At 41.5% G+C, this 24,348-nt stretch overlaps 1 protein-coding gene across 1 annotated transcript in view; it reads left to right on the plus strand.

Annotated features, from left to right (window-relative positions):
- Window positions 1-10,137: 10,137 nt before the first annotated feature.
- LOC123503545 overlaps window positions 10,138-24,348 on the plus strand; it is a 59,733-nt gene continuing 45,522 nt past the window's right edge. The window contains exon 1 of the mRNA XM_045253398.1: window positions 10,138-10,339. The gene's annotated coding sequence lies outside the window, so the exon portion shown is untranslated. The remainder of the gene's footprint in view (window positions 10,340-24,348) is intronic.

The following is a 24,348-nucleotide window of genomic DNA, read 5'->3' on the forward strand; positions in this document are numbered from 1 at the left end:
CTTCAATATCGTGTCGTGAAATCTCATCGTGAGAACTGGAACCGCATCGACATCGTGGAAACCCGCATCGTTACCGCGGAAACTGGAATTGCATCTTGATCGTGGAAACTCGCATTATTATCGTGGAAACTGCCGTGGTAACTTTATCGTGGAATGGCATCGCTGTTTTGGAAACTCGCATCGCTATCGAGGAAACTGGAATGGCATTGATATCTTGGAAACTCGGAGTGCTATTGAGGAATCTGGAATCACATCTTATCATACACACTGTTATCGTGGAAGCTCTCGTGATCGTCGTTCGTTTCGTTATCTCTGAATTACTTAATTAGTCTTGGTATTATTCTTAGTTTCTGTAATAATAGTGATGTTGGTCATTTTTATCTTATCTCTTTTACTGTATTTTTTTTTTTTTTTTGAGGGTATAGCTTAGTGTTCTTCAACTTTTTCTAAGTTTGTGCACCTTTTCGAGAAGCAAAGAGGACTATAAAAGAAATGCATCAATATTTGTAATTTCTCCCAACTTTAAGACTGAAAATCGATAGATAACATCATTGTATATCTACCTGAAGCTATAGTTTTTCGGTCCTAAACAGTCGCTATATAGTGCGAAATGTACTATAACAAAATGCCACATCTCAAACACATCAGGCCCGTGTTCCGTCTGAGTATAATATATTACTATTGTGAATAAATCGTAATATTTTTATTAATGTCAATAGGAGAGGACCCAAACTCTCACATTTTCAGTGTTCGCAGGTTGGTTTAATTCAGGAGTGCAGTGTTGCCAGATGGCACAGGTGAAATTTCAGTAGAAATGTACGGAAAAATTCAGTAGATATAGGTAAAAAATCAGTAGACACACTCGATAATATATGTACATATAATCAAATTAAAAATGTTTCTATATGAATATATTTGAAGTAGTGAAATTAAATTAAGAAACTTTCTGTAAGTACCGTACTGCAATACTTTATTATAATATGCTGGTAGAAAAAAAATTACTTCTTTCACAAAACAAAACGAACTACCTTAGTTTAGCCTAACATACATCAGTCTTCTACTTCATCATCATCAGCAGTGGTTTCAGCTGCTGTTTCCTGCTCACATTTATTCTTGTACATTTCACTATTCATTCTTTTAACCATTTCTTTTTTTTATTTCAAAATCATGACAATTATAATTTGATATAATTCTTTTTGTGTGAAGCATCCCACTAATAGTTTTAGTTGACAGTCTGTTTCTCAGTTTTGTTTTCATGAGATTTATGCTTGAAAATACTCACTCCACCGTTGCACTTGAGTGAGGCAAGCACAACAAATTAAGCATGAAGGTAGAGAGGTGTGGGTACATTGGCTCATTATCCGTGATCCACAAAAGGGGAGGGAGGCGAAATACGCATTTACTACTTGATTCCAACTGGGGAGTGGAGGAGGAGGGAGGCCAAATACGTGTACTGAGTCTGATTTCTCGGGGAGTGGGGGAAGGAAAGGAAGGAGGGACATGTTACGTGGGAAACAAACAAGGGTATAGGAGGGTTATAAACTGAATAAATATTATTTATACTATTGTGGGCACTACATGCAGGCACTACCAGAGGCCTATATAGCTTCGCTAACCCCCCACCCCACCCCTTCTGCTCTGCTCACTCCCTTCCCCTCTCATGAATTTCGAACTACCAGTAACCGGGAAGTTTAATTTCTGGAGAAATTCTGGAGAACCTATCAAAATTCTGTAGATTGCAGCAATAATTCGGTATTTCATGAGATTCGTCGGAATTTCAGTAGATCTCATGAAATTTCGGTAGATCTGGCAACACTGCAGGAGTGGATCAGCATCATCTCGCGGTACAGAGTAGTCGTCTCTAAACACTGTATTACGATGTATCTACTGATTTACCATGCTTTTACTCCTTCCACTATTTTTCTGTTCTTATTTTACCATAGTATTTCTTTATAGTAACTTGAGTTTATACGACTAACATCATAATATAGAGCAAAACATAATTGTCTGGTGTACCAAGATCTTTCATTTCTAGAGACTTAAATACAGCACGGAACCTTAACACGCATTTCACCTCGCTTCTACACAGGTTAATTCTTCACAAGGAATGAATAGAGCAATATTTGTTCGGTTTTCTTTATGAGAGAAAAAAAAAAAAAAAATTAGCGACCGAAACAGAAATATTCCAAGGATGCTGTAATGTTTTCATCAGCGTGTTCCTAAGCTGTCTTGCCATAGCCTGAACATGGTATTCAGTTCAATTCAGTTGATAGGCGGAAGTGTAGCCTGGATATCGGCACTTCCTGACGTGTTTTGGTTTGGGTTTTGTCTGGGTCTGTAGCTGTAATTAATTATTATTTAAATTTTTTTACTTTGTTCTCTTATTTTCCAAAAATTATATATTATTTCTTTATTTTCTTCTATACTAGATTTTTAAAAAAGTAATTTTCCAATGAGGCGTTTTTCATTTTCTAGGTAAGGACGCTGCCAATTGGGGTTTTTGGAACTTTCATTGGTGTAGGCTGGGAAATGTTTATGCCTTTAGACTACAGATCGGGGGTTTTCAACCTTTTTCTCGTTAAGAACCCTCTGAGTTATAAGACCACCTACCCGAACCCCCAGTAACTTCACATCAAACAGAATGTTAATTTAGTGACTGACACTAACTAATAGGCAAAGGTATTCCGCAAAGAATGTATCATTAAATCAGTCATCTATGTACCCCTGGAAATCTTGTGAACCCCTGGGGGTTCGCGAACCCCAGATTGAGAACCCCTACTCTAGAGAATACCTATTTCAAGAGGATAAAACCTTTTGTTTTGTCTTCTCAACTATCCTCTCATCTAATTACCTGTATTCAGCCCTTTCATCTCTCTCTCTCTCTCTCTCTCTCTCTCTCTCTCTCTCTCTCTCTCTCTCTCTCTCTTTGTACTCACGATCGCTGCATGGTCATATTCACGGTCACTGCTGGTCACCCAGCCAATCTTTCCCGTTGTGGAGCGAGCTCAGAGCTCATAGACCGATCTTCGGGTAGGACTGAGACCACATCACACTCCACACACCGGGAAAGCGAGACCACAACCCCTCGAGTTACATCCCGTACCTACTTATTGCTAAGTGAAAAGGGCTACACATAAGAGGTCCACCCATTTGCCCTATTGCACCCGGGACTCGAACTTGGGCCTTCTCGGTTGTGAGCCAAGTGTGCTAATACTACACTACGCGGTGTGTGTGTGTGTGTGTGTGTGTGTGTGTGTGTGTGTGTAATTCACCATTTTTTCACGGTCGCCTGCTGGTCACCCAGCCAGTCTTTCCCATTACGCAGCGAGCTCAGAGCTCATAGACCGATCTTCGGGTAAGACTGAGACCACAACACACTCCACACACCGGGAAAACGAGGCCACAACCCTTCGAGTTACATCCCGTACCTATTTACTGCTAGGTGAACAGGGGCCACACATTATGAGGCTCGCCCAGTTGCCTCGCCGCGCCGAGACTGGAACCCGGCCCTCTCGATTGTGAGTCGAGCGTGCTAACCACTACACTACGCGTGTGTGTGTGTGTGTGTGTGTGTGTGTGTGTGTCTTATGCTCATCAGAAGCTGTATAATTAAGGTTTAACCTTAAAATACCCCTTGGTGTGTGTGTGTGTGTGTGTGTGCTTGTGAGTGTGTGATCACTTGTGGCATCCGTCTTGGCGTTGTTCTTTTGTTTACCAGCTTGTGATGAGCGTCGAGTGTGCTTTGAGTGTTGGCCAGTTTGTTTATGCTGTGGCAGTGGCCTGTGGGAGGAGGTGGTGACGTGAGAGCAAGCGGACTAGAGGAGGAAAATTATTATGAAAGGAAACGGATGCTGAGAGAGAGAGAGAGAGAGAGAGAGAGAGAGAGAGAGAGAGAGAGAGAGAGAGAGAGAGAGAGGTGAAAAATGCTATATGATGTTTTTGTTATTGTTGTTGTTGCTTTTGATAATTACGATAAGGATAACATCACCATTCATCATCATATTGTCATCATCGTCATTGTCATAATTTCCCTTAGTAGTCACGTTCTGTCACATGATAATGCTGCCAGTATCTCCCTAAACATCGTTAAAAGACACGTAAAGCAGAGAGAGAGAGGTGACTGGGAACCTTCTTATTCTCTGTATTTATATTTACACGAGATATGACGTGACAGCTTATCTAGTCCATATCCTTTGAAGGGAGAGAGACGATGCGAGTGTTGTCGAGTGGTTGATAAGATTGCTAAATGTGTTTGACAAGTATGAACGTGCTAATTTTGGAGGTGGCTTTTCAGTGTTGTAGGATCAATCAAGATCACACACAGAACAGCTTATAACATTGAGACATTATTAGAAGAGAGCGCGTAGACCAACGGCAAGTTTATCGTGAATGTGCTAATTCTGAATGTGGAAGTTTCTTTCAGTGTCGTGGGAATTATAAGCTGTTTCGCAGAGTCAATCAAAAAACACACAAAAAGATAATAGTTCTTGAAGAAATTGGAAATTATTCCATTAGGCGCCGCAACAGCTTACGTCATATGGCACCGCTAATGTGGTTCGTGAGGAGCGGTAAGGCTTTTGTAGAGGGAGGTGTTTATAGCAGGAATCAAGTGTGTTAAAAGGCGCTTGACGGAGTTTGTGTGTCGAGGCTTCATGGATTTTAAGAAAGCACATGGCAATAGATAGATATAAGACGTGTTTTTTTTTTTATACCATGTGGGCTTTTCACGGGAATTTATGGGCTAAAGGGGATACTTTTTGGGGTACCTCCTATCTCAAAGCCCACCCGCTAGGAAACCGTTGCCCTGAGTGAGGAAGCCCAACCTACACTCAGACCGTGGACAGGATTCGAACCAGTGCGCTTGGAGACCTCTAGGATCCCAAAGCACGCATGGTTTCACTGTGGAAGATATAAAGTACATTCATTTAAAGGAGACAGAATCTTACTAGTGGAGATTTTTTTTTTTTTTTTATCAAAAAGAAGTGTGGATGATTGGGTTTCTGCTCGTGAAGATTGTGACAAGGATATGTGATGTAGCATTGGTCGTTTAAGGTTTCCATTGTGTTATTAATCTCTTCAGTACATTGGCACATTTTCATATTCATTCTGCTCACTATTTGGTGATTTTATACATCTTCAGAAACTTATTAGGGGATTAGAAAAATGAAGACTGGCCATTAATCTTCTGATCTTCATGGACCCTTCCTAATGTAAATAAAATCCCCTAATCATACATAACTCATGGTAGAAATGCGTGTCAGTACTGAAGGGGTTAAGGATACGATTGCGAGAGCGTTAGATAAAGGAAAGTGAATGAGTTGTCTTTTGTTTTGTTCATGGTGTTATTAAGGATGTGAATGCGAGATTGTTAGATAGAAAAGAGTGAATTAATTGTCTTTTGGTTGGTCGATTCTTTTCATGGTGTTATAAATTATATGACTGCCTGAGCGTTAGATATAGGAAAGTAAATCAATTGTCTTTTGTTTTGTTGATGATTCTGCACTGTTGGAGGATTCAGAGGAGACAGAAGCATTCAGTAAAGAAGTTTAGAAGAGTATGGGTGTTGAAGAATGAAACTGATAGTGCATAAAGCGATCGATGAGTGATGGAATGGATGAAAATGGCGAGTAGAATTAGATTAGAGGATAAATATAATTTTTGAATGGAAGAATAGATGTGATCATGATTGTTAAAAAGAATCTCTCTCTCTCTCTCTCTCTCTCTCTCTCTCTCTCTCTCTCTCTCTCTCTCTCTCTCTCTCTCTCTCCGGCCGCCACTCACCATGAAGAACATTTAAGTCACAAATACGGTCAATGAGGATGAAGAACACTTGAACCGAGACGCCCTTGACGGCACCTCTTATGGCGCTGAGAGAGAGAGAGAGAGAGAGAGAGAGAGAGAGAGAGAGAGAGAGAGAGAGAGAGAGAGAGAGAGAGAGAGAGAGAGACTGTAGTAAGGTTTAGTAAAGTAATATAGGAATATAGTTTTCACTGTCTTGGTTTCACTCAAGGCTTCTTCCATTATAAGCACGATCCATTTTCAAGAACTAAAATGGATTCGAACCCAGGCAGTCACCTCAACCGAACCCATGCAGGGACCTAGTGACAACCTTTAGAGCTTCGAAGGTTCAAGGTAGGCTTCATGATTTAAGGAATAGTTCAGTAAATGTTCTATGGCATCAATAGGGAAAAACACTCATGATAACTTGACTCATCTTCTTTGTAATCTTCGAAAACAGTCCTTGTGAAAATCTGAGAGAAAGTAATGTTTTTTTTTTTTTATTGACGTAGGAGGAGCACTGGCCAAGGTTAACAAAAAGAGCGAAAAAAGACCCACTGAGGTGCCAGTCCAAAACGGAAAGTCTATATCCAATAACCTCTTCTGATTACTATTATCAACACACCTTGACGTTTACCTTTGCCACCATTCTCAGTATCTCCCTGTACTTCTACGGATACGCGGCAGCGGTTGGTTGGGTCACTATCAGGTACTTCTGTTCTGAGCCATTTCTTTTTTTTCCCTCAACGTATTTAGCTCAACCTTCTTCAGGTGCATCTTTCTTCCTTGGGCAGTGCATTTGTTTCGTCCAAAAAATACTCGAGGAGTCGTGGCGCTGCAACAACAAAGAGTGTCATTGAGCCATTTAGGGTTATGAAGATAGCTCTACCTTTCCCACTGAAGATCTGTTGTATCAAGGATCAAAGCAGCCAAGACGAGCACTGAAGGACTAATATTCTGTAACGCTTGTCTCTCCCCTCAAACACCAAGGAGATGATTATGCCATGAAAACTTTTTCTATGGATATGCATTTTTTCTATCACTAGAAACAGAAAGACGCTTTTGAAAACCCAAACGTGTACTTAATAATGTTGAAAGTACATTAGTTAAAATTAGTTAGAATTAGAAAAATTCTTATTAGCACGAAGCCATCTGACAGTAAAATCATTTTATTCAGAACGCTTCCATCCTTGATGTTCTTTGCTCTTTGTGATATCCTCCATCTGTGTACGACATACGTGGTTGTCTTCATAGAAGCAATGGGTGTTCGATCCATACTGTTCCTAATTACAAAAAGAATCCAGCATCTCATCATCTCATATATAGGAATACATCATTCGTGTTCTCATTAGTTTTCCTCGCGACTACCGCTAATTGATTCCATGCAACGTTACTGTCTCGCTAGAGCCTCCTAAGAAGATTTATGAAACTTATTGCGAAAGATCTCCTTGAAGCTTCTTTCCAGACCCTCAGATTAAAGTTGCGCTGTTGATTTCTTTCTTTATTACATTATTATTATTATTATTATTATTATTATTATTATTATTATTATTATTATTATTATTAGTAGTAGTAGTAGTAGTAGTAGTAGTTAGTAGTAGAAGTAGTAGAAGTAGTAATACTTTCCAAACCTTGGTTTAACACAGCCTGTTCTCGTGCTATAAATGATAGAGAGGTTGCCCAGAAAAGGTACTTGAGCCTTCCGTCACCTGAATCTCATACACTTTATATTTCTGCCCGGAATCATGCCAAGTCTGTTCTTCAACTTGCCAAACACTCCTTCATAAATAGAAAATGTTAAAATCTTTCAAATTCCAACTCCCTTCGAGACTTTTGGCATCTGGCCAAAAACATCTCCAATAACTTTACTTCTTCATCTTTGCCTCCTTTATCACCTGTCTCTAAAACTGAACTCTTCTCTTAAACCTTTGCTAACAACTCCACCTTGAATGATTCTGGGCCTGTTCATCCCTCTCCTGCTTCCTCTGACTATTTCATGCCTTCAATTAAGATTCTTCGTAATGATGTTTTCCATGCCCTTGCTGGTCTGAACCCTCGGAAGGCTTATGGACGTTCAAAAAAACTGTGGTTCCGTGCTTGCACCTTGCCTGCCCAGACTCTTTCAACTATGTCTATCGACTTCTACCTTTCCTTCATGCTGGAAGTCGGCCTACACTCAGCCTGTTCCTAAAAAGGATGACCGTTCTAATCCCTCAAACTACCGCTCTATAGTTTTAATCTATCCTAAATTGGAAGATTCTCAAACATCTATCACTTCACAATCTCCTATCTGATCGCCACTATGGCTTCCGTCAAGGCCGCTCTACTGGTGATCTGGCTTTCCTTACTGAGTCTTGGTCATCCTCTTTTAGAGATTTCAGTGAAACTTTTGCTGTTTGCGTTAGACATCAAAAGCCTTTGACAGAGTCGTGCACAAAGCTCTGACTTCAAAACTGTCCTCCTACAGTTTCTAGCCTCTCTCTGCAACTTTATCTGAAGTTTCCTTCCCGACCGTTCTATTGCTGCTGTGGTTGGAGGCCACTGTTCTCCCTTTAAATCTATTAACAGTGGTGTTCTTCAAGGTTGTGTAATGTCACCAACTCTCTTTCTATTATTCATTGTTGATCTTAACCAAACTTCTTAGCCTGTCCGCTCCTACGCTGATAATATCACCTTACACTTTTCCACGTCTTTTCAGAGACGAGCAACCCTTCAGGAAGTCGACAGATCACAGAGGGACGCCACAGAACGCCTGACTTCTGATCTTTCTAAGATTTTTGATTGGGGTAAAGAAAACTAAGTAGTGTTCAATGCCTCAAAAACTCAATTCCTCCGTCTATCAACTCGACACAATTTTCCAGACAACTCCCCTCTTCTTCAGTGATACTCAGCTGTCCCTATCTTCTGTACTGAATATCTTCGGTCTGTTCTTTACTCATAATCTAAATTGGAAACTTCACATCTCATATATTACTAAAACAGCTTCTATGAAGTTAAGCGTTCTGAGGCGTCTCTGTCAGTTTTTCTCGCCCCTCCAACTGCTAACTCTGTACAAGAGCCTTATCCGTTCTTGTATGGATCGAATACTCTTCGCATGTTTTGGGGGGTTCTACTCACAGAGTTTTATTAGATAGGGTGGAATCAAAAGCTGTTCGTCTCATCAACTCCCATTCTCTGACTGACTGTCTTCAGCCTCCCTCTTTCTCACCCCCGAAATGTTGCAACTCTTGCTATCTTTTATCGCTATTTTCATGCTAACTGCTCTACTGATCTTGCTAGCTGCATGCCTCCCTTCCCCCACCTTCTGCGGCCTCGCTGCACAACGCTTTCTTCTTCCTCTCATCTCTATTCTGTCCAACTCTGTAATGCAAGAGTTAACCAGTATTCTCAATCATTCATAACTTTCTCTGGTAAACTCCGGAACTCCCTGCCAGCTTCTATATTTCCGATTTCCTACGACTTGGCTTCTTTTAAGAGGAAGGTTTCAAGCCATTTGTTCCAGACTTCTGACTAACTCTACCAACCTTTTAGGGAAATGGCAATCAAGTGAACCTTTTTGTTATATTTTTTGTTGCCCTTGGTCAGCTTCCCCTCTTCTATAAAAAAAAAAAGTTGTTATTGTTGTCATTGCAGTAGTGGTACGTAGTTGCTGCAATAGTAGGTGTGGTTATGACTGTGGTTGTTGTGATGGTGGTGGTGGTAATATTGAAATCACTCTCCCTTAATTTGTTACGGTAATGGAATCGATATCTGCAACGTTTCCTTCACACAGAACAAACATCAGCTAGTCGCAGGCAAGCAATACATTACATACAGACAACCACATATTCAAAACATCGAATCGTATGTCCGACTGGAATGACAACACTCAACAACCCTGTAATGGTAAAATTAGAATAATGTACCTCATTCACCTCCCCATAAGCACATTCCATGAACATCAACGTTAGATTATAGGTTGACTAGATGCGATATGTTCTAGATGAGAGAGTGGAAGAGAAAAAAGGAAGGGATTATAAGCTGATAATAGCAATAACTTCATTTCATTACATCCACATTCCAGTGCATGAACTGAAACCCTGCTATGTGGAGGAGGAGGTTATCCAGGGAAACTTAATATTGCGGAAGAAAGAAGAAAAGATAAAAGAGGACGGACTATAAGAAGCTGATAATAGCAACATCTTCATTTCCTCATATCCACACTCTAATCCATGGACTGAAACCCTGCAATGTGGAGGAGGAGAAAGAAGAGGGAGAAGAGGTTATAGGAGGCAGAGACTGGAGTACGATCACCTTTCCCTCGGCTCGTTGCCAACACAGAACATACACACGCACGCATACACACCCCCTTCTCGACTCTCGCCTCGCCTCAGTCTGGCTCGAGCGTGGGGAGTGAGTGGAAAACCTACCCGACTTCCCTGTCAGGTGAACGGTGCATCACGGACACTCCCGCTTTGTGTGCAACCCTGTGTCTGTGTGCTTGAGTGTTTATCCCAGTGTAGCAGCCACGCGGGACTGTCTAAGCGGACCTGATACACTGACGGCTTATTCTGTCAAACAGGTACTGTAGGTGTGTGAAATGTATGATCAGAAATACCACGTGACTCATTATTGTATGTGTATGTATGTATGTTTGGGTGTGTTTGAGCTCTGTCAGTTCTTTCTTGTTAATAGTTATGGAATGAATTTTACTTTCTTGGACTTTTTTGACCATATCTTTGAGAAGGGCGTGAGGAGTGAGGTATATAAGGAAGGGGGGACGTTTCAGGACGTGGAGGAGGTTTTTCGTGAATGGGGGGCATGGGGAGAAAAGACGTGTGTGAGGTGTCAGTGGGTGAGGAAATGAAGAATGTGGAGGGAAGGAAGGCAAGAGAATCAAGTGCTCTAGCTTTGTATGGATTGTATTGGATTTTTTAAATGTAAAAGAAAGGATTAATTTGTGTTGTAGTAAGCGATTGAGTATTGGAGAGAAGGAACAGTAGCCCATCTCTCTCTCTCTCTCTCTCTCTCTCTCTCTCTCTCTCTCTCAGCTCGTGATGTAATAATTATACGTTTTTTTTTTTCTGACCCCGTCGCTCTTTGTTATCGTAGTGTGTGTGTGTGTGTGTGTGTGTGTGTGTGTGTGTGTGTGTGTGCGTGCGCGCGCGTGTGAGTGCGTGTGTATCTTAGTGTACGTTCACGTGTGTATGATTCTTGATTCCAGTTAATGATCAGATAGAGAGAGAGAGAGAGAGAGAGAATCACTTAATGGTTCATAACAGATAGTTGGCCACGTAAGTAACGAAGTTGGTGGTCATTCCTCACCTGGAGTGTCAAGGTAACAAGTTAGTTTAGCAATCTATAGTGTGAGTTCTCTGGATCATATTGGCTCTGGCTGAGGGAGATAACCCTTGTTTCGATGTCTCATAATGCCTGACCATTTTTCAACGGCGTATCCGTTTCTCTTTCTTTTCCCTTTCCAGAAATTATATGGCAAATGTCCTTTTTCGCTTTGCTTCTCTTCAAAATTACAGATTAGGCATCGAGTTTTAGTGGTATTGTCATGTTTTTTCTTCTGTCTTTCCTTTTTGTCAGTTTTGAGAGTGTGCTTGCTATTATACACACAAGTCAACACTTCCAACTTCTGCTACACAAAACGTAATGCACTCGCTAATATTCGTTGTCAGCATTGTTCATTAATCATTAATTGTACAGTAGTTGACAGGACATCCTCTGCATTACCCAGGGTGAATAGCATTTTTGTGAGATTCAGGAATTGGAAAAAGCTCTGAACTTGAACTTCGGGAATGCATCTAAGTTAATATGCAAATAGAAAATGCGACAAGGAGAAAAAAAAATAAGCTCCAGTGTATAGTATTTTGACGGGACTGGAGTGATGGCGTGTTCCAGATGCGCTGTTACGTCAGGGTTGCGTTGTGTTGCGTGTTACGAATGAGGTCTTACATCAGGGTGAGGCGGCATTGTTTGTGTAGGGTGGTGGCGTTGGTGGTGGGAGTCAGCGAGGGCTTGCGACTAGTAAGAGGAAGCCTGCTGAGTTTGTATTCTTAAACGCTCCTGTCATGTGTCTTTATTCTGAAACGTTTTGCTCTCTCGCCATGACTATTTCCAAAGGCCGTAGAAACCTTGTTAATCTTTTACTAGAACCAGGAAAAGCACCCTTAAAAATCCGAGTAATATCAATTAAAGGTTTTTAAAGAAATCGACGTATGGCGCAGAAATGTTTCACAATATGGTTCATAATTTCGACTAACAGGCTCTCGTGGAAGTGAATCTCGGGTTTAAGGATGTTCTTCCAGTGCTACAGATGAACATGAATTATACATCGTCAGTGGAGAAACAACACGAGGAGCCGCATTGATTCTTCGTTGGCCTCTAGAAAACAGTTCTGAACAGTGAAGGAAGCGTTTCAAAATATGTATATATAGAGATTCGACTCCGCAATCTAGTGGTTTCGATTGAGTTGCTGTGGAAAGGGAAGGATGAAGGGTGCTAGTGAATGTGCCTCCTCCCCTCTCTCTCTCTCTCTCTCTCTCTCTCTCTCTGTTTGCCATTCATCGAAGTGTCAATTCACGTTTGGTTGACGTGTACTAGATGGAGCGTGTCATTTTGTTTCGTGACCAGCCTGTATGAAGACCTCACTGCACCTGGCCGGGAACTCCCACACAAGTTATGAAGAGTCACGTTATTTATATGTTCACATAATTTAGTTTCGTCGTCTTAGTAGTCCTAGTAGTAGTAATAGCATCATCAGCAGCATCAACAGTAGTAGTAGCAATAGTAGTAGTAGTAGTAGTAGAGGTATCAGTAATACTAATCGAGAGAGAGAGAGAGAGAGAGAGAGAGAGAGAGAGAGAGAGAGAGAGAGAGAACCACAACCACCACCACCACCACCTTTCTGTATGGTAAACATTTTTTTCATCACTTTCTTAACTAACGAGCCCAGTCATTTAAGAAGCAGCCGGCAAGTCACGAAGGCAGACTGAATATTAAGAAGAGGTGTAATGTTCAATAATAAGATGCACGGTCAGATTGAAAGTAAATAATTAGATAACCAACGCGGATTAGAAACAATTAATAAGGCAGTTTCCGAGGAGATAACCCGCTATTCTCTCTCTCTCTCTCTCTCTCTCTCTCTCTCTCTCTCTCTCTCTCTCTCTCTATATATATATATATATATATATATATATATATATATATATATATATATATATATATTTTTTTTTTTTTTTTATCAATAACAAGAACAATTACTACAACTACTGGTATTGGTACTGCTACTGCTACTACCATTATTATCATTCATTACTATTTATGAACAGTGAGAGAGAGAGAGAGAGAGAGAGAGAGAGAGAGAGAGAGAGAGAGAGAGAATATCCAGCTAGTAAGCCAGTCAATAAGGCCGCCAGTCCGTCAGGAAACAGCCAGAGCGAGCCAAGGCGTGCATCGGATTGCCGTCGCAAGTTGGCGGGAGTCACGGCCGCAGTCCAGTTAGACGAGTAGAAGTGGCCGCGAGGCGTGACGGCCCAGGGCGAGACGGAAAGGCGGTGGCGGAGCGCTAACCCTTTTCGGTCACCGGTCTCCTCCTCTCACTCGTGTTTCCTTCAGGAATAGATGATTTTCGAGGGATGTTAAGGAAACTGGATTGTAAGGGAAGTTTAGAGGCTTTGTGTGGTATTTTGGATAAGCGTGAAGCCTCGTGCAGTAAATCTGGTTGTTCAAAGAAGTAGAAAGGTATTCAAACTCCGCTCGTAAGAACATAACTAGATTACGAAAGAATTTGAACTTTTTTCTGCCTTTATTACTTAAGATTTTTTGTTGTTGTTCAAACGAGTTCTGATGTGTTTCCTGATTAGAATAACCTGATTTATACATACTCATTCATAATATTGTGTTTTCCAAGGTTAGGTTCTCACACACACACACACACACGCACACGCGCGCGCACGCACACGCACACACACACACACACACACACACACACACACACACACACACACACACACACACACACACACACACACACACACACACACACACACGCGCGCACACACACACACGCGCACACACACACACACACACACACACACACACACACACACACACACACACACAAACACACATGATCCAATCCTTTATTTTCAATTAATATTTGGGAACTGGCAGCTTCAGTAGGTCTTTTCATGATTTTAGGTAGCATAGATAAGAACTTACGTAAAGCTAAACCACAACTGGTTAAATATTAGTAATTGAGGAATTGAATAATTTATTACTCCCTTGGTAACGGAAGAATTACGCAGAAAGCTATAATGGAATCGATGTCTTGGTGTTTGAAAGAGCTAACTAAATAAGACAAGAAAACGTACTATAGCTTAGCCTGGTGTATTTAGGACTCGTAACTCTCAGGAAGCAACAGAGAAGCGAAGCGTACGTAGAAAGATGACCGACTGAAGGAGAAATGGATATTTTGTTTTCATGGGCTATCTAATCACTAGAAGTAGCATTGTATTGGTAGGTAAGGAATTCATTATGTATAGATGTGTGTGTGTGTGTGTGTGTGTGTGTGTGTGTGTGTGTGTGTGTGTGATGTATAAGTCTTGTTCCTCAATGTAAACGTAACAAACAATAATTAGAAGGGGACAAGTGAAGGTGGATATGCATACATTATATAACACTTTTACTGCGTTTTCTTTGTCATTTTTCATATACCCACCTTCATCTCTCTCTCTCTCTCTCTCTCTCTCTCTCTCTCTCTCTCTCTCTCAGCACGAAGAGAATGCGTGGAATCCATACTCCCCCACATTCCCTCCAAAAGGCCTCACTATAGCCTCCCACACCTTCGTCCACCGTCACTGCTTCAGAAAACGAGGAAAGTACTGCCCGTGACGCTTCCAGTTCGTTCCTTAAGACGCAACACGGCAGCAGGGTGTGTCTAGTCTTGTCTGGGCTTGTGTCTGGCCTTTCGTTTAATCTGCATGAGTTACACAGCGGAGACAAGGTGGCGTAGGGCAGCCAGGGTATATAGAATAGTATGTAGTAGGGATGAGAATACGAGTACTATATTAATACTCATTATATTTGACACACCTCACCACATCTCTTTTGTACTCTCCTTAGGCTATAAATAAAGTTCCACGGTTGTTTTAGGGTGTTTTTACGGTTTAGAGACAGACTAACAAGATATATTCACTAGGAAATAGGAGAAACACTCTTGAGAACTTAGCTTGGTCTTTGAAAACAGTCGTAGTTAGAGAGGAAAGCGTTTCTGAGTACAAGCCTCTGTCTCTTTTAGTCTGGCAGCCGGGCAAGGGAAGAGGTGCACTGCTGCTGTCTCGTCTGCTGGCGGTGCTCGATGGAAGGCACGTGAGGGGATAAACACCGCATCCTTAAACTGCTTTGTTCTCCCACAAGAATTACTCGTGTTTACAAAGGCCGCGGAGATGATGAATAGCTTTGTAATAGATGCATTCTTGTTGACGATGAAGGAGGCCTTTTTAACAACCACCACTCAGGAAAGGCTCCTCCAATGACTCCCAGTAGAGCACAAGTAATGGAGCCGAAGCGCTGAAACATAAAGGAATGGGTACCTTTGCTAGTTGTTGCTGGAGGAAACGCCTGGGAATAGATAGGGAAGGGAGTCAGTGGGTCACCAGCAGTGTGTGTGTGTGTGTGTGTGTGTGTGTCTCAGCATAGTACACGAACAAACCAACTCCTCCTCCTTCCCCCCTCCCCCCTCTCTCTCTCTCTCTCTCTCTCTCTCTCTCTCTCTCTCTCTCTCTCTCTCTCTCTCTCTCTCTCTCAGAATTTTAGAGGAGTCAGATAATGAAGAGCTGAGTGAACCAATACTTCACAAAACTTATCATCAGTTTTATTTATGTGTTTATTTGTTGTGGTATTGTTTGCTTATATATATTGATCTGGTTATACTCTAGTCGCGTGTCCCGAGAGAGAGAGAGAGAGAGAGAGAGAGAGAGAGAGAGAGAGAGAGAGAGAGTTTTTATGCATATTTGTGAGTCACACACACACACACACACACACACACACACACACACACACACACACACACACACACACACACATACACAGCTGCGCCCCGCCCCGCCCCTAAGATCAATACCAAAAATGTGAATGAAGCGACTACAGTGGCGGAGGCGGCGACTGCAGTGTGTGTGTGTGTGTGTGTGTGTGTATACGTTTTCCGTGATACCGTTGACCTTTCATCCGAAAACCCTTTCCAATTTTTTATTCTCTCCCTCTTTTCCTTCTCGTCCTCCACTCCTTCCTTCTTTCTCTCCTTCCTTTGCAAGCTTTGCCATTGCTTCCCATCCTTTCTCCTCTTTCCTTCACTTTGACCTTTCCTTCTCTTACTTTTTTTTTTCTTTCTCTCCTTTGCAGCTCTTCCTTCCTTCCTGCTCTCCTTTCAAACATCACTATCTTCCTTTACTTCCTTCCCTTCCCGTTCTTACACTATACTTCCTCGTAAAGACTTCTATCACTTATTGAACGTCCTCGCTCTTCCTCTGACTGACTGACTGACTGACTGACTGGCTGGCTGACTGTCCGGCTGGCTAACTTGCCGACTGAGTAACTGAGGAACATACGAATGACTGGCTGACTGGATAACTGGCACCTTGCAATTTCCATTTTATCCTCTGTCCTCGCAGCGGTGGGCACGAACGCACGCACACGCCTTTAACATTATCACTAACATCACCAGTTTGTATTCAAGGCAGGTGGTGTTGTGACGTGCTTACCTTGAGATATATTGCACTGGCTCATCCCCTACCTGTCCCTACCTGTGTCTACCTGTGTGCTGCTGCGTATCAGCCACCATCATCACCACCAGTTACCATCAACACCACCAATCACCATCACCACCATTTTCGTGTTGTTTCTTCCTATTGAGTTGATTCTCTTCTCTTTCTTTCCTTGATAGTGAATTGTTTTCATCTGTAAGTCTCTCTCTCTCTCTCTCTCTCTCTCTCTCTCTCTCTCTCTCTCTCTCTCTCTCTCTCTCTCTCTCTCTCTCTCTCTCTCTTCAGTAGCCATCATTGGCGTGTTGGTACCAATGCTAGGGTCTAGTGTCGTCACCAGTGTCCTCACCACATTGCACGACGCAGCGGTTCAAGGCTAATATTCTTAACCCCTCGAGTATACCATGACGCGTTTCTATATTCATTCTGCTTACTATTTGGTGATTTTATACAGCTTCAGAAACCTATGTTGGGAGGATTAAAATAGTGAAGACTGTGGTCATTAATCTTTTTCTGACCTCCATAGACCCTTTGTAATGTCAATATAATCGTACACAAATATTAAGGTAAAAATTGCATTCCAGTATTGAAAGGTTTAAACGCTTCGATCTTTCATTATTTGTTATTCATTTATTTATTTCTGTCGCTTCATAGCTTCGTATAATTACTGCATTTTTGCTTGCTTTGGTTTATTCAAGTTATTTTCTGATCTTAGTATTTCTTTTTTTTTTTTTGTATATTACGAATAGATTTGTTTTCTAGTTATATTACACTACTGTTTTTTGATATATTACAATTTATCTGTTTCTAGCGGCGTTTTTCTTCTTATTTTTCTTTTTTTTTCGTCCTTATTTTTCTTTTTTTCGCCCTTTTACTTTTTCTCTTTATTTTGCTTTATTTTATGTGGACGTCACGTGTTCGGCATATTGGTATCTAACTGTGGTATCTCTGGCGTATCGCTATTGGAATCGGTAGAACTCTAGCCAATACCACTCGTGTTTTCCTCTCTCTCTCTCTCTCTCTCTCTCTCTCTCTCTCTCTCTCTCTCTCTCTCTCTCTCTCTCTCTCTCATTTCCTCCTTCCTTCTTCATTGACCATCTTAAACATATAAATTAATATTATGAGATAATTTTTTGATCACATAACTCCTCGATGTGTGTGTGTGTGTGTGTGTGTGTGTGTGTGTGTAACGGTGAGCATGACGCGTCCCTCCCCTCCTCTTCATGTATTTCACACGATACTGTATTGTAACCTTCGCCTTCCCTCCCGTCCTTCTTTCTCTCCACTTTTCTTTCCCGTTCCTCTCTGACTTCCTTTTTCTTTTCTTCATTCCTCTCTCTCTCTCTCTCTCTCTCTCTCTCTCTCTCTCTCTCTCTCTCTCTCTCTCTCTCTCTCTCACACACACACACACACACACACACACACACACACACACACACACACACACACACACACACACCATTCTTTTTGTTTTTACCACTTATAGAGTTCAATGAATTACGGGAAATAAAAAAAGACGCGTATTTTTATTATTATCTGTGTTGTTTCTGTTAAAGGTGCATTCTACCAGTTCCAGTGTGTTAGTTAAGTCACTTTGTACATTTTGGTCAACTCAGTCTTACTATTCTGTCATTCTCAGTAGTACCTTCTCCCGCTCCACCTCCCAACTTCTGTCTTTTCTTCCTCCTAGCTCTCTACTCCCACCTTCTTCCTTCTCAATGTCTGTCTTCCGATTCCTTTCTCCTTAACTCCTTCCTATATCGAACTTAAATCGTATACCTGTTGTCTCATTTCTCTTCTACGAATGTCCCTTCTCTTAACCCTTTCAGCGCTTGAAGTAATTTCTATATTATTATTCATAAATGGGTAAAGATGGAGATACAACAGTGATAAATTATTTTCCGATGCTTTTACTACAATAATCATCATCTTAACTCTCAGCACATGCTTGTGATGAAACTCAGGACAAAATTAATAAAACAGTGTTAATTGTCGTATGCGCTCAAAGGGTTAACTCCAGCCTTCCCTACCAATTCCTACCTTTCTCAGCAGCAGTCGTCCAGCTCTTACCTCCTGCCCTTCGAAGCTCCATCCTGCACCTTGCCTTCTGCATCTGCCCACCTCCCTGCCAGCTTGCAGTGCGGTGGCTTCAAAAGATTAGACAAATGTATAGATGAAGATGATGGTGGAAATAATACATTGTAGATACGCTTCATACAGGGACTGCCACGTGTGAGCCTGATTTCTTGAAGATTCATTTATTTTCTCATGTTCTTATGTGAGTAGAATGACGGGTGGCATTACAATAACCTCAAATTCGTGTTATTAGTTCTGTGCCAAGGTGGTCGGCGAGTTATGGTGGGTGTCTGAGCGTGCCAGCGTGACGCCACAGCACCGGCCTGCCAGGGAGTTAGGTAATTGGAGGCAGATGGAGGTCGTGCACACCGTGACCGTCTGCGCCAACAGGCCCGTCCTTGGCGATTACTGATCTGCTTACTGTTGTTATTAAATGTCACCCGCGGTATGAAAGTGACGGACTGAATAGCCCGGCTGGCGACGCTTAGATTGGACGCCTGATACTCGTAAATCAGAGGCCGTATTCTGAAACACTTTCTTCCCTCACCATGATTATTTTCAAGGGTCACAGATGATTAGTAGTGTTCTAAATAGTGTTTCTCCCATTAGTAATATTGAAAACTTGTTAATCTTCCTTTAGAAACTTAAAAACACCCTTAAAATTCGTGTAACGCTTTATTCTCTCACCACAATTATATTCAAAGGTCACAGATGATTAGTAGTGTTATAAAAGTTTCTCCTGTTAGCAGTGAGGAAATATTAACAGTCTACTTCTAGAAACATAAAAAAAAAAAAAACACCCTGAAAACTTTTGCAGCGCTTTATTCTCGCACCATAATTATTTTCAAAGGTCACAGATGATTAGTAGTGTTCTAAATAGTGTTTCTCCCATTAGTAATATTGAAAACTTGTTAATCTTCCTTTAGAAACTTAAAAACACTCTTAAAATTTGTGTAACGCTTTATTCTCTCACCACAATTATATTAAAAGGTCACAGATGATTGGTAGTGCTCAAAATAGTGTTTCTCCCTTTAATAGAGAGGAAATATTGTTAATTTCCCTCTAGAAACTTAAAAACACCATTAAGACTTGTGCAACGCTTTATTCTCATCACAATTGTTTTTAAAGCTCACAAATTATTAGTAGTGTTCTAAATAATGTTTCTCCTATTAGTAGTGAGGAAATATTGTTATTCTCCCTCTGGAAACTTAAAAACACCCTTAAAACTTGTGTAGCTTTATCAGCAGTCTTTTGAATATAAGGGCGAGGTGCAGAAGTGATTCAGAAAGGGGACCAAAGATACGCAGGTGAAGTATAGTGGAGGAATAAACACTAGCATACTTGTTGACCGTGTTGAGATAATTTGTGGTTGAAGTATTAGCTATATTCGTCCATTTGTGTCGTCATTCGTTTAGTTACTCCGTCGTTCCTTTAGACAGAGCTATTCGGTATTTACTCAACCATTTCATCATTATTAATCCCTTCAGTACAATGACGCGTTTTCACATTCATTTTGCTTACTATTTGATGATTTTATACAGCTTCAGAAACTCATGTGGGGATTAGAATAGTGAAGACTCTGGCCATTAACCTTCTGACCTCTATAAACCCTTCCTAATGTAAAAAAAAAAAAAGTCGTCCAGTCATACCCAAATCTTATGGTAAAAAATGTGTCTCAGTACTGAAGTTATGAATAGGTCGGTTTTGGTCAATGAATCGATTAGTTCCTCAGTCCCTAAGTCAACCAGTTAGTAAATCCTTCAGTCATTTCCATAGTCAGTCAGTTAGTCCCGTAGTCAGACATTCAGTGAGACCCCCATTCAATATATCAATTAGTCAACCAGCCAGTTATGCAGTCAATAAATCAGTCAGTCGGTCTTTCTGTCAGCTGTGTAAACAATTACCCTATATCCGTCCATCAGTCTGTCAGTCGGTCATGAAACTCCACACAAAGGGACAGAATAGTAGAGAGAGAGAGAGAGAGAGAGAGAGAGAGAGAGAGAGCCTTATAATCACACTTTCTCACATCCTCCCGCGGTGTAGCTGCAGTGAGGACAAATAAAGCAAGCAGGAAGGTCATCAGGTCAGCGGAATGGTGAGGTCTGGATGGGAAAACAGAGGTGACCTGTCTAATTTTAAACAAGACCTGAGGCATCTACGAGAGCATATAAAAATAATTGTCTCTTGGCTGTGTCTGTTGAGTCCGTTTGCAGGATCTATCGAAGTGAGACGGAGGCCAGTATTCAGAAACGCCTTGCTTTCTCACCGCGACAGTTTTCGAAGACCAAAAAGACGACTAGCCAGGTTTTAAGACAGTTTCTCCTTTTAATGAATTAGAAATCTTGGCAGTCCATCACCAGAATCATGAAAATAACCTTAAAAACACGATTGTCTTGAAACAGAGCCTTTGGAGAGCATTGGTAGTGAGAAAATAGTTTTTTTATAATATATTTTATAATATTATGTGTCTTTCAATCGGGAAGCGGAGGAGGAGTAGAGGATGTACGGAAATAATACATTGGTGTATGAGTGAAGCTTTCCTCTCGATGCATAAGAGGGATACGACAAAGGTGATGCGGGCAAGAGCTTTTAAGGGTTAATAATCAGGTTATAACAAGGAGTAACATGTTCAAGGTGGATGGTGAGGTTTAAAAGAGTAAATATTAGTTCTCGATTAGAATGGTAAATTAATGTAATAAACTGGATGAAAGACTGATTAGCTAACTGAGAGGCTTACTGGCTCACCGACTGACTGACTGACTGACTGGCTGGCTGGCTGATTGAATGACTGACTGACTTGAGGGATTGAATGGGTTAACTACTGATGGTATTAAGGATGAGCCCCTTATGTTGTGGCAATCTTAAAAGCCAATCACTTGTTTAGCGGCTGATACGCTGACAGGGAGCTTCATAAATCTCTCTCTCTCTCTCTCTCTCTCTCTCTCTCTCTCTCTCTCTCTCTCTCTCTCTCTCTCTCTCTCTCTCTCTCTCTCTCTCTCTCTCATGGCAATTAGTGGAATATTTTTATCACTAGTCAAAAGGTTAAAGATATTCACTTCTTTCGTGTGTTCTGTTTCATTTATACATTTATTTATTTATTTGTGTGCGTGTTTATTTCGTATGTGTGTGTGGTGTGTTTGCCGCTGTGGCGAATAAAACTTAACTTGTGGAAGATGCCGAGTCCGCTCATTGTCGCAAAAGGCTTTCATTTATTTTTGTCTATGCTGTTTTTTACTCCTATTTCCAGCTTTATTTTTATAACGAGTCCACTCATTGTCGCAAAGGCTTTCATTTATTTGTGTCTATGCTGTTTTTACTCCTATTTCCAGCATTTTTTCCCTATTGTCTTATATGTGTAAGCGTTGCGAGTAAATTGAATTCCCGAGAGCTACTGTACCGTATACCTCGCTCCCCAGCATCGCCTGCCTCGCTGCCCCATTGACGTGCTTAGGTTCGCCGCCTCTTGTGTTCTGAAGTTAGCCTGAATACCGCAGCTTGTCTTCTCTTCCTCGAATAATCATCATTAGTGCCTTGACGTGTGTGTGTGTGTGTGTGTGTGTGTGTGTGTGTGTGTGTGTGTGTGTGTGTGTGTGTGTGTGTCCTTCGATGCAGTTATGTGATTGTTATGGAAGGAGTTAATGTTTGGCGTGTGTGTGTTTAGATAGTTTAATTGTATTATTGTTTATGCAGTTCATTCTCTCTCTCTCTCTCTCTCTCTCTCTCTCTCTCTCTCTCTCTCTCTCTCTCTCTCTCTCTCTCTCTCTCTCTCTCTCTCTCTCTCTCTCTATAATCACTAAGGCACTAGATCCACCCTCAGGTTTTTGGCAGCCAACTGATACACTCTCTCACCGCCCTCACTACTCTCTCTCTCTCTCTCTCTCTCTCTCTCTCTCTCTCTCTCTCTCTCTTTCTCATGACGGTATTCACTGTGTTCTACCATTTTCCTCTCATACTTTGTCGCTCTCTTCCACGTCGTCTTTCTCCTATTCCTCGTTCTCTTCCCTATCTTCCTCCTCCTCCTCCTCCTCCTCCTCCTCCTCCTCCTCCTCCTCCTCCTCCTCCTGCTCGCATCTTCAGAGACAAACTTGGACAAATATATTCCTGGCCTGACTCTTTTTACTTTTTTTTTCCTGCCTTCTTGGACGTTACGACGTTGCGTGTGTGTGTGTGTGTGTGTGTGTGTGTGTGTGTGTGTGTGTGTGTGTGTGTGTGTGTGTGTGTGTGTGTGTGTGTGTGTGACATGAATAATTTTCGTCGAGGTCCTACACACACACTCTCTCTCTCTCTCTCTCTCTCTCTCTCTCTCTCTCTCTCTCTCTCTCTCTCTCTCTCTCTCTCTCTCTCTCAAAGGTATGTCCTTATTCTAGTCCTCTTCCTCTTCTTCGTCCTCGGTCTCTTCCTCTTTCCTCGTTCTCGCCTCGTCGTCCTCTTCCTTTACCGTTTCTTCATCTTTTCCCTCTCCTTTTTCTTCCTCCTTCACCTCTTCGTTCTCGTTTACCTTCTCTCTCTCTCTCTTCCTCCTCCTCCTCCTCCTCGTTGGTCTCTCAAGATCCACAAAAAGTTACGGCTGAAGCGTGGCCGGTGAATATTGGACGAACACACGCACAAGGGCGCGCGCACACACACACACACACACACACACACACACACACACACACACACACACACACACACACACACACACACACACACAAGAGCAAGAGATTGTAGGACAGAAAGTACATAACCAGAAAAAAAATATCGGAAAAAAGTAACAAGAAAAGAAAAGAAAGAGTTACAAGAAGAGAATATCAAAATGAATAATTAATGTTTTTTTATTATTTCGGACCTAACCTATCCTAACAAAATTACTGCGGTTACTTTTCTAATTATCTTTTATCATTTTTTTTTCTGTTACTTATTTCTCTGGTACTTTTCTTTCCGAGTACCAGAGCAAGCAACCCACGCATGGAAGAGGAAGACAAGGTGCTGTGTGGGGTTCGTGTGTCGGCTGTGGAGCGATGTCAAATTTAAAAGACCTTTTGTGACACGGCGGAGTAGAAGTGACTTGGTGGATACAGTCGTGGTCAAGAAAGGCTTACAACTACACTTTCTCCTTATGTGGCTTGTCTCTTGTTTTTTGGGTCCTGTTCTGCCAAAAGTCTCGTTACCAGCACAGCCGTCAACGTCAGCCACACACGCGCTGTTCAGATATGATGGTAGTAGTTATAACGGTCGTGGTATTGGTAATAGTGGTAGTATAACCAATATTTGTTGTTTCTAAAGTGTAGCAGCGATATGTAACGACTGCAGTGCACATGTATAACCAAATTTCTTGCGACGTAAAGAAATGAGGGAAGAAAACCAAAAGGAAATCACAGTTGATTTTGCTTCACTTCCTCACTACCAATGGTTTGTACGTAGTGAGTGATATTATAACATCAATCACATTACTGACCTGATGGATTTTCGGCACATCAAATGATTTCGGGTAAAGAGAATAATTTGAATATTGAGAACATGTGGAGAAGGTTACTTAACTTAATGACCATGTATGAATAGTAGAGGCCTTATATACTCAGTCATTCAGTGGTATGGTCCCGCCTTCGTGTCTGGCTGTGAGGGGGTGTTGAGAGCAAGTGCAGAATATTACCATACTTCATAACCGTGTCGTTTTGTTAATTCTTGGCCTTGCATCGCCTAGAGTGGGAGAAAGGGTATTGTTCCTTCGTGGTGCAGGGCTGAGGCAAACACTTAGTCTTCG

Source organism: Portunus trituberculatus, chromosome 14, assembly GCF_017591435.1.
Source record: "Portunus trituberculatus isolate SZX2019 chromosome 14, ASM1759143v1, whole genome shotgun sequence".
NCBI classification, from domain to species: Eukaryota; Metazoa; Arthropoda; class Malacostraca; order Decapoda; family Portunidae; genus Portunus; species Portunus trituberculatus.